General features: G+C 40.9%; 1 pseudogene; it reads left to right on the plus strand.

Annotated features, from left to right (window-relative positions):
- The first annotated feature begins 4,612 nt into the window (after positions 1–4,612).
- On the plus strand, positions 4,613–4,731 carry LOC145400602 (5S ribosomal RNA; annotated as a pseudogene).
- The last annotated feature ends 6,514 nt before the right edge of the window (positions 4,732–11,245 follow it).

Consider the following 11,245-nt stretch of genomic DNA (forward strand, 5'->3'; position numbering starts at 1 on the left):
CCCCAGTCCTGACATTTTTGGACCTTTTTTTGGGGGGGGGCTCAAACATCCGCTTTTGGTAAGAAACATCGAAAATTCATAGAGAAATCGCTCACCTGAGGTTTAAAATACTCGATACAGGTACGATTACCTCCTTACCCGGCTGGGTTTTCTAACAAGCTGGCACCAAAGAAAACGAGTTCTATGGGAGGGTAACTATTTTATCCACTCATAAACAGTATTTATTTATTTACATGGTACGAATTTATATGTAGTACAAGAGTATATTGGTTTTCAAACAGTAATATAGGCATTATGAGCATTGTTTCACTCACTAACTCATCACCATTCATGACCTTTTTTTCCCACATTACCTGATCGTCATTTCTGATTGTTTCTTCCTCTAATGCTATGTAAACTTTGTCCTCCACATTGTCATCGATTGGGGAATCACCCTGGCCCTGAATGTCTTTATTGGCCAGGTCACTGGTAACAGGTGAATTGCCGAGACAATGGCGTGCAGGGGGGGGAGAGGTTATGCGGTGTAAGGCATTATCCCTGCTTGGCATCTTGTAGAGGATAGGGGAAGGTGTCCCGTGTATATGTGGCAAAAATCACTCACGAAATCACTCACAAAAATTGAAAATTGTTCAAATTAGGGACCTTGCAATGATGCCGCGTTAATTTACGTCTCCGGGATATGAGTGCACATCATGTGAGGACGTGAATTCACGTCTCCGGGACGCGGCGGGTTAATAATGTTTGGATTCGATGAATGACAGTTATTTTGCGAATCCCAAGTTGTCATACAGCAAATACGTCCATAACAAGGAATGACGCAGACAAACAAGAAGTGATGAAGGAAATTGCCAAAAATGTGAGCAGTAGCGAGGAGATGGAGGATCCTCCCATCACCACCTCCCCTGACTTGCCTGCCACCGTCCCCTCCACCTCCACTGCCCCCCCCCCCGACTCACCTGCAGCTGCCTCCACCTCCACAGTCCTACCTGCTTCACCTGGCATACCTGCAACCCCCACCATAATGACTTGCTGCATTCTGGAAGAAATATAACATTCAAAAGGCCATAAATTTCTTCATCAAAGCCTGGAATAATACAACACTGGCAACTGTTAAACACACGCGGTGTGGGGGGGGTGCAGCGGGGGCATTCTAAATGTGCTGCCGTGCCTCGGAACCTCTGTTATTTACATCCATCAGGCATGTTGTCTATTGTTGTTAAGGTGACTGACCATATTTTTGTTATTGTACCTATATCTGCAGTATATGTCTGAAAAATTTTCCCTTTATTATGTCTCTAAGGGTAAAAAAATGTCAAGGTATGAGGGGGTACCGCCCATATGTAATTTTCCTCATAAGATTATGTATTCACAATGCACAATTTCAAAGTGCACAAGGACAAGGACTGCCCATCTACTTTTGTACTGTGCAAGCCCACTGTATTTTATTTTAATTTTTTTTCAGTATTGGTAAGAAGTAACCCTTTTTTGCATAATTTAGGGAACAATTTCCACTGCAAACAAATCTGAAGACCTGTAATTTGGTGAAGTCAAATTCGAAATAATATCCTTAAACTGGTACTAAATATATATATATATATATATATATATATATATATATATATATATATATATATATTCTCTGGAGAGAGGTTTTACCCATATTTTGATTTTAATTGACAGTACTTTCAACCACATATGATCACATACCCAAACCTGTCCTAGCTCCCATTATGGGGTTGAAGTCAAATACGAGTTGAAAACTGTAAAATCGAACAAATTATTTACCTTTTAGTATTAACCAAACCTAATCTAATCTAACCTAACCTGGCCTAATCCCTGTGTGTGGTTGAAGTCATATATGAAATAAAAAAAAGGGAAATAAAACTGAATGAAGTGCTTTTTAACCCATTAACTGTGGCATTAGGTTTCATGGTCAATCCCCCATGCACAAAAAAATGGGATTCTTTTTTCTTCAAAAATCATTTTTGCTCTTATAAATGAAAGAGTGCGTGGAAAGGAATAGGAAACCAAATATGAGTTCGTTATTTACCTTAGTTTGGCTGTGGTACGCTATTTGCGGACATTTGGCTGAAAAATGTAGCATGCATTTTTTTTTAAATAAGAGCTTGAGCATATGATGTACGCAGCAGTTGCATGCTATTCTTCATATGATGTATGTAGCAGCTATCGGGTTAATTAACCTAACCTAACCTACCAAATCAGACCTAATCCAACAAAATTTAACCCCCAACCTAACCTACATTAACTGCAAAAGCATCTTACCTAACATAACCTGGCCTAATCCCTGGATGTGGTTGAAGATATATAAAAAAAAAATAAAAAAAAAGGAATTAAAATCAAAGTGCTTCTTAATCTAATCTAACCTACCAAATCAGACCTAATCCAACCAAATTTAATCCTCAACCTAACCTACTTTAACTGTGAAAGCTCATAAATCTGAGGGCAGGGACGGGCTAACGTCGCCCTCCCCAAGCCATGACTATACAGTGAGTTGATACTGCACGAACAAAAACACCTAAAGGACACATTTGCGAGAAAAAGTCATATATGAAACCTCCCCTAAGCAGAGGAGTAAATATCATTGGAAAGGCTAGAATTCCTCTAGGGTGTGACTAAACGAAATGTAATACTGCCTAAATTAGCACTATACAGGCACCTGACAGAATTAATGCCTAGCCTATAGGCTAGCCTAGGCCCTATACATCATGCGGATAGGCTAGGCTATTTAGACCAAGCCTGTGTGGTTGAATAGTTTTTTTAAGGCATATTTCTTCAAAACATTAGTCTTTATACCTAATGCTTATATTATATGATTAACTTTTGATATTGAAAATTGATAGAGTACTTCAAGTATCTTACCTTCCCTCAAAGCTTGTGCCTGTGTACGTATGGTAAACGCAGGATTTTAATGTTTGTGCAAGGTTACCATTGAAAATACTCAAACTTCACTATAAGTAGCAAGATGGAATGGCAAAATATCTAGAATAATGCCACAGATATTAAAATTTCATTTAAAATGGCTCAAATAACTATAACATTTATAGAATGTCATTAGATGTAAAAAGTAAATATTTATACATGATCAAAGTGAATTCCTCTATAACTAGCAAGAAAGTTTGGCTAGATTGTATGAACATGGCAACACAGTGTTTGAGGAGTGTTGTTTATGTCGATGATCTAGTATTATTTTGCATTAGTTAAAAATAATAATAATTATAATAATAATAATAATAATAATAATAAAAATGTTTAATAAGCACATAAAAAGTATTACTTTGAATATCATGAATATCTACCGTACCATCATTTATATTGCTTAATTAAGAGAGATGATCATTTTAGGTAACGAATTATCCACAACCACTTCAGTCTGTCTGTCTGTCTGTCTGTCTCAAATATGGAATTCATGAAGGTTCGGGGAGGTCTTTGTTCAGGACACTAAATGGCTGATGATGATTTATATATCATCATCATCATCATCATCAGCAGCAGCAGCATGACCTGCCCACCTCCATTTCTGTTTTTTTATAACTTCTATAATATCTTTTACTAATTTAGTCTGCTCCCTGACCAAAGATAAAGAGGGCGGGGTGGCTCAGAGGTAGAGCGTCCGACTCGCAATCACGAAGTTGTGAGTTTGGGCCTCTCATGGGTAACCGTTGGCGGGAGTGGTAGCGCGCTCCTGTAACTTAGTGGGGCTATATGGCAATAGTTGCCTAGCTCGGGGATGACGATCAAATCACCAAAAATGATGTTTTTCTGTCCCTCAAAGATATTCCCAAAGAGCAATAGAAACGACTATGTTGGGAATATCCTTATATATATATATATATATATATATATATATATATATATATATATATGTGTGTATATGTATCTTAATTTCCAATCAATAAATATTATTAAGTGCTAATAGGCAGGCTACATAATTACTTTCATATATACCAAAAAAGGCATATACTCACTGCTCTATACAGAATCACAATCGGAACTAATCTATTTCATGTGAATTGTACCACCACATATATATCTCATACTATTCTGAGAGAATTCACATGAATTCTTCATCCAGTTTTACACAAGATCTTCTCAGCTAAGTTTCCACGTGGAAAAGATGTAGGAATCTGGTGAATACTGGTGTACACGAGATTTCACAAATATCCATGACTAAAAGATGTGGAATTCACGAGCTGTGCCCACTGGGTAAGTACTCACAAAGCTCGAGGAAACGTGGAGACTTCGAAGGTTAAATCCAGATATAATTCACACACTAGTGTAAATGGAGTAGTGAACCAAAATTAGGAAATGGTGTGCAAACAGTGCGTTTTGTAATCAAAGTCACGTATTGGGTAGTGTTGGGGAAAAGTGCAACACAATGTGACAACAGTGTACCGTGAGAGTAAATGAGACAAAATGTGTACAAAAATGTGTGTACAGAAAATGAGACAGAAATGTGTACAGGGATGTATGCACAAAATGAGACAAAAATGTGTGTACAAAAATGTGTGTACAAAATGAGACAAAAATGTGTACAGGAATGTGTGTACAAAAAAAGACAAAATGTGTCTCTTCACACTTTCCTTAAGCTTATAAAAGCAGACTTACCACGTTGAGTACACCGCTTCCCGTCCGATCAGCGATGTTAAGCAACGTTGGGTCTGGTTAGTACTTGGATGGGTGACCGCCTGGGAACACCAGATGCTGTTGGCATCCCTACGTGTCAAGTGGGGTTGGTGGAGGATTAGTGCCCCTCCCTGTAAAACAATTAACTCTAAGCCCTTGGCCACCCTGTTTGGGATACATGGGGTCTGGCAATGAATGAATGAATGAACTTACTTCGCCTCTCTCAGCTAATTAACCACTAGGCTGTCTTGAAAATAATCTCCGTCCATACAGAAACAATAGAGGCACCTGCTACCAGTGAGGGCTTCATACACTCCACACAGAACAATTGCGTGCCATCAAGAACGTGACAAAAACGCCATTTAGGCTTCTAATTGGCAAACATCCCTACTTTGCTCCTCCCACATTGTCACACCCAGTATTTCAAGGACAAGAGGGATTTTCTGTGTAATTTGTGAGGAAAACATCTGGTGTGTTATCAGTCCAGAAGGCAATGTTCACCACTGGGTAAATACACATGGGGACTCGGTTACCCCTTACAGCCCGCAAAACTGATAAGGAAAAGATTTACTGTTCTTAACGGCTCACCTGTCTCCTTACATTATCACTTATTTTATATTTCACCCATTCGTTACTGGGGTTAATTATGCCAGTAACATAATTCACAAAACCATTTATCGTACCATAGTACTGTGCACTTTGCAATAATGAAAAAAAGTGTTTTACAAGTATTTGGTGAATTTCAGCTGTGTTAACGCTACATTTAGCTGCTGGCTGCACGCACACTGGACGAGAAATCATTTTCAGAACTTTTGTGTTGAGAGTTTTTTCAGCACCTAAATTTGTCATGTGAATGAATGTGTGTGTGTGTGTGTGTGTGTGTGTGTGTGTGTGTGTGTGTGGATGAGTAAACTGGGGGAAGCAGCCAAGGTATTTAGTTACAGATACATATATATATATACAGATTATGAAACCTATGTCATGAGACGTAGCAAAGGCTGAAATTTCATGCAGATACCCCAGATAAATACAAACCATTTCAACGAGCAGAAGTCAAAACTGCAGAGGAGCGCCAGCTTAAAACTCCTCCAGTATTGCCATTAATTGATGAGTAGAATTGCCACTGTGCCTGGTGCAACAAACAGTAGTGCACTAAACCCAATAGTTTGGGAGTTAAGAAGTTTTAAAGCTAAAAAAAAAAAAAAAGTTGAATTCAAAATATTTATACACCTTATACCCTCAGCTGGTTTTCACCCACAGATTCTTTAGAGTGTTCTTTTTGCATAACCTTAAAATACAGCTCTCTACGAATAGAAAAAAGCAAACTAGGGGTTTCTCTCATAATTAGAACCACAGAAACTGAAGTGTGAAAATGTTTCTGAGAACCACTTCTCTAGCTTGGAAGTTAGGTGCGCTTTTGCACTCCATCCAGGTGAACAACACTTGACAACACAGCAACTCTCAAATTTGTGTCCTTCATTCTCGTTTGTCTGTTCCTTTAGGATTCATGGTGAAGTATAGTCTTAATTTCCATTTTTTCCACTTTTGACAAACAACTTTTCTGGTAGGTGGGGGCGCCCATCATCCACTCACTTAGTGTGGTGGTACTCTGGTTTCAGGGTAGCGCTACATTGAGTGGCAAGACAAATGATTTCTTGTAAACCAGGAAAGCATTTACAACGCTGAGTGATAACCTTAAGCCAACCAACACGTGTTCCCTACATGGCAACAAGTGGGTTGGCGGAGGGTTAGTGCCCCTCCCCGGAAAACAACTAACTAAAATACGAACAAGAAGCCTCGGATCAGGACTGACCAAAAGATGACAACTAAGGACTGAACAAAGGACATGATACGGATAGCGACGTGGAATATAAGGGGTGCAAATGATCAGGTAAAAGACAGAGAGGTTATTCAGGTGCTTGAGGGTGTGAAAGCGGATGCATGTGGATTAACTGAAATTAAATGGTGAGGCGAGAGTGTGAAAGAATCGGAGTATGAATGGGGTATATTCGCAGGAGTAGGTGAGAATGAATTGTTGTGAGTAACAAATGGAAGGAGATTGTAAGAGAGTATGGAACAGTTGGCTCAAGGATTGTGTGGGTAAGATTGAAAGTTGGACTACAAATGTGGGTGACTGTGTGCGTGTATGCACCAACGCAAGATCGTGCAAGCAGAATGAGAGAAGAATTCTGGACAAATGTGGAAGTATGCTTGGGAAAGTTTGAAAGGAATGAGTGTTTATGAGTGGCGATATGAATGGTAAAGTAGGGAATGTGGAGTAGCTGGTAAGTGGGGTGTGCCTGCTGAGATAGATGAGAATGGTAGTGATTAAGTTGACATTTGTGCCAGGAGGGGGTTGGTGATAGCTAATACCCTCTTCAAGCACAAAATGATCCATAGGTATAAGCATAGGTGGGCAATAATGAGATACAAAATTACCGAGTTACATTACCACATTACAGTTCGAGTACTGGTAGCAGTAGTGACATTACATTTCTCCTCATGTACCGAAATTGGTGCCAACGGTACATTTTTAAGCATATTTTGTCAGTACTCGGTACTGGTACATTTTATTTATCTATATTCATGCATCGTGTGATAAAAAAAAATGGTGAGGAGAAGGCCTACATGGCAGTGCTGCTGCCGACACTGGCCATGTGCCTCAAGAAATTAAAAGAGGTGAAGGAAAGCGCTGATCTGACAGTGTGCAAGCCTTTAGTGAATGTAGTGATTGGAGGTGTGGAAGGCAGGTTTGACCACCGTTTCAAGTACACTAACTGCCTGCTTGTTGCTGCTTTTCATCCCTAATTCAAGCTATCGTGGTTGGCGTGGTTACCTGAGTCTGCCTCCTACGACAGAGAAAATGAGGAGGACGGTGGAGAAGATGGTGTCACTACTGGAGGGCAAGTTAGAAGATGCGGAGAGCAGGACCACTGATGATGATGACAAGCAGGATGTCAAGGAAGAGTTTTTCGAACCCCTCTATGCAAAAGGGAGGAAGAAAAAGGAGACTGGGATAAAGCTAGTAAAGGGATATTTGGAGAAACCCCAGAAACATAAAATCAACAAGGACAGCTCTCCTTGCAAAGTTTTCAGAGACTTATTTGTAACTTATGACACGCCAATACCATCCAGTGCTGCTGTGGAAAGTCTGTTTTCATTGGAGAAGGACGTGCTAAAACCAAAACGAGCGGGACTCAGTGATTATCATTCTGAAGTGCTCATTTTCTTCAAGGGCAACACTGGAAAAGAAAACTAAAGTGTGTGCGGTGGCTCAATCGGTAGAGAGGTGGCCTGCAGTCCTGACGGACCCAGGTTCGAATCCCGGCTGGGGCAGGGAACAGTTTAAGGATTTGAATTTCATTAAATCGGGCTTTACTGATCTACCAGAAGACCCGCCGACATGTCGTAAAAATACCCCCGCTAATACCAATACACCAGTCCTGCATGAGACAGCCCTAGCATGTATTCAATATGGACGGTGGGTGTTAGCGCCGAAGTGGTGGCATGTAGAGGTGTATGGTATGTAGGAGGACTGCTGGGCCTTGATAGCAGGCTGTGAAGCCTATGCCCAGAGTCGGACACATAAAAAAAAAAAAAAAAAAATTATTAATCAGATTGTGCATGCAATGACACGAAATAGTAATAAAATTGTGTTTATTTTGATAAACACTAAACTAGGTGTATAAGAATGTGAATTACATTGGCCGGTTAAAGTTTAGTAATCTACATATTGAAAGTAAAGGACTGAACAGTCTGAATTCTCTACTACCTGGCTTTACCTTCCTTGTCATTCTTTGACTAAATATATCTGCACTGTTTACTTATCTCCTAATTCTACTGACTATGAAAAATTCGTTGACTATCTTACTTCCGTGATGGAACACATTCTATCCATTTCTCCTTTCTCTGAAATCTCCATTCTAGGAAATTTCAGTGTTCACCATCACCTTTGGCTCTCCTCTCCTTTCACTGATCCACCTGTTGAAAATGCCTACATCTTTTCTATCCTTAACCCTTACAGCACGGGCATATTTCCCAGTGTTTTGCGTGTCCCGCGGGGTTATTCAGGCTCCGACAGACTCTAAAAAAATATTTGCCAAAAATCAGTTATTAGTCCTAGAATATTAAAATTATATACGCATATGGCACATACCTTCAGCTTTCTCCTGGGATGTTTGTTGAGCCTTCATCGATTACCGTAGGACTTGTAGAGACCTCTGAAGTTGGGTAACGAAGTCTTCAATTTACACTTCCCGACAACCCGTAATATGATTACCACAGCCAGATATTAACACTATAAACACTACTCTATGATTATTAAGTAGTTCGGGATCCATACTCCAAAAAAAAAAACACTGTGAAAGCAATGAAAATTACGAGCTCGTATGACCTTCCCACTTGCGCTAGTTCGCTGTTGGTATTCTGTCATTTATTATTCATAAAACCCCTCACACTTTATATTTCTATTACTATATAACACTTATATATATCTGGAGTCTTTATCCATAAGTTTCCTTCAGTAGTATTAGTTTATTATCACTGAAGTCATTCAATTTTTCATTCAGTAAAATACTTAGAGAGCCACGGATTCACTTTCACCGTTATAACATCAAGTATTTGTACTCATATTCTTATATTACTAATTGCTTACATTTCTAGTTACATTTTCTATTGTATTTTCAATATTTACACTTCTATTTTACTTACACTATGTTATTCACTGTCACATTCAGTAACATAAAACTATATTACACTGTTCAATCTCATATGTACTGTACATCCATTGCTTTCACTTGCTATTTACACATTATTTACACATTACACATTACTTTCCTTTCCCACTTGCACTTTTACAACTGCTTCTGGCTGTGGTAATCAAAGAAACAGGTAACACAGAGGGGAACCTGGCACTCAGCACACTGCCAAAAGATGCGTTTGTGCTCAGGCGTGCATCGGGTGGTATGTGCACACACCTGGCACCTGCGAATCGCAGCCTTCCTCTTGCCTGTGGCAGGCATTTGCACCAGTCTGTGCCGATCCATGTACGCCCTCTGCCCAAGTCTGTCGGGAAGTGTTACTGGATGGCGCCTTGGAGTGGCTGCTGTCACCCTACCATATCTTTCAAGCAGCTGCTGAACACAAGTCCTGGCGAACAACCTCAGGGGCAAGGACTTGGGTGGCTTGACCTTCATCTTGTACAGGATGAAGGCGTTCAGCATCATGTCTATGAGATGCAGAAAAACTTTCCTGTACCACCTAGTATTCTTCCTGAGGCAGTCGATCTCTCCAATCATCATGTCGGACTTGTCCACGAGCCACATGTTGATATTGTAGTCCAACACAGCATGAGGTTCCTCACAGGTTCGCCTGTCCTACGGTCGACCTTCCCACTTTCTGTCATTTCCCCCTTATGTACGGTGGTGAGCATGTGCACGACCCTCTTGTCATGCCACCGTATTGCCAGCATCTTCTCAGACTTGCATATGTGCATGTCTCCTCACTGCGAGGTTCCTGCCTCTGGGAATTTGGGGAAGTAGGCACGATTACTTTTCACAGTGGTGCAGGAGCCGATGCTGTGCTCTGAAAGGTATTTGGCAAGTTTCGGTGCTGTATAATAGTTGTCTGTATATAGCACATGATTCCCACCAAAATACCTTTCAAGGAGCACTTTCACTACACAGCCTGAGAAGCCAAGGGGGTGTGTTTTATCAAGATGGACAGTGCTGGCTGAATAAATGACGAAGTCAAGGATGTACCCCGTCTTACAGTCGCGCAGTACAAAGAACTTAATTCCAAAGCGATGGCGTTTGCTTGGAATGTACCGCACAAACCTAAGACGTCCTCTGAACAAAACCAAGGATTCGTCAATGACAACCTTCTGAAATGGGTGGAAGAATGTCATAAACTTATCCTTCATTCTGCTCAGAATCTCCCGGATCTTCCAGAGTGGGTCGGTTTGGGAAGGTACATCGTTGTCGGCAAAGTGCAGGTTTCCCATGATGTTCCGGAAGCGATCTCTGGCCATGCACTTATTGAAGGTGGTTGAGGGTAGTAAGGGGTCCATGGACCAGTATTCTTCCAACTCATGCTTCTTTGAGTGTGGCATGAGAAGCATGAGGGTGAAGAGCACATACAGCTCCTGCACTCCCAGCATGGTCCACTGTTGCATCTTGGCTGCACCTGTACCACTTGCAGCACATTGTGATTCATACCTGTTGGTCTCATCACATATGTGCTTTATGACTTCGTCATCGAGGAAGGCTAGAAGGAAGTCCACACGCTCAGCATCCTCGTCAAGAATGAAGGCAGGCTGTACTCCTGAGGAACGCTCTTCAAAATCGAGATGTTCAGGGACAAAATCGGACCCTTCCATCCAAGCAAAGGCGTCCAGGATTCCCTCTCGTGGCAGTGTAGGGTGGGTGAGGGTGGAGGGTGGCTGTGAGGCAGATTTATCACATTCAAGGTCACTCCATTGACCCTGGGTTGCCATACAGCACTAGCAGCCCTTACTCTACTAGCAACTCTACTTTTACGGGTCAGGGATTTACCTCTTCCTCTACGGCCTGCCTTCACTGTTGATGCTGGTGGTAACTCCGAC

The sequence above is a fragment of the Coenobita brevimanus genome, chromosome 52 (assembly GCF_032717465.1).
Source record: "Coenobita brevimanus isolate Jiangsu-jjx chromosome 52, ASM3271746v2, whole genome shotgun sequence".
Classification (NCBI taxonomy): Eukaryota; Metazoa; Arthropoda; class Malacostraca; order Decapoda; family Coenobitidae; genus Coenobita; species Coenobita brevimanus.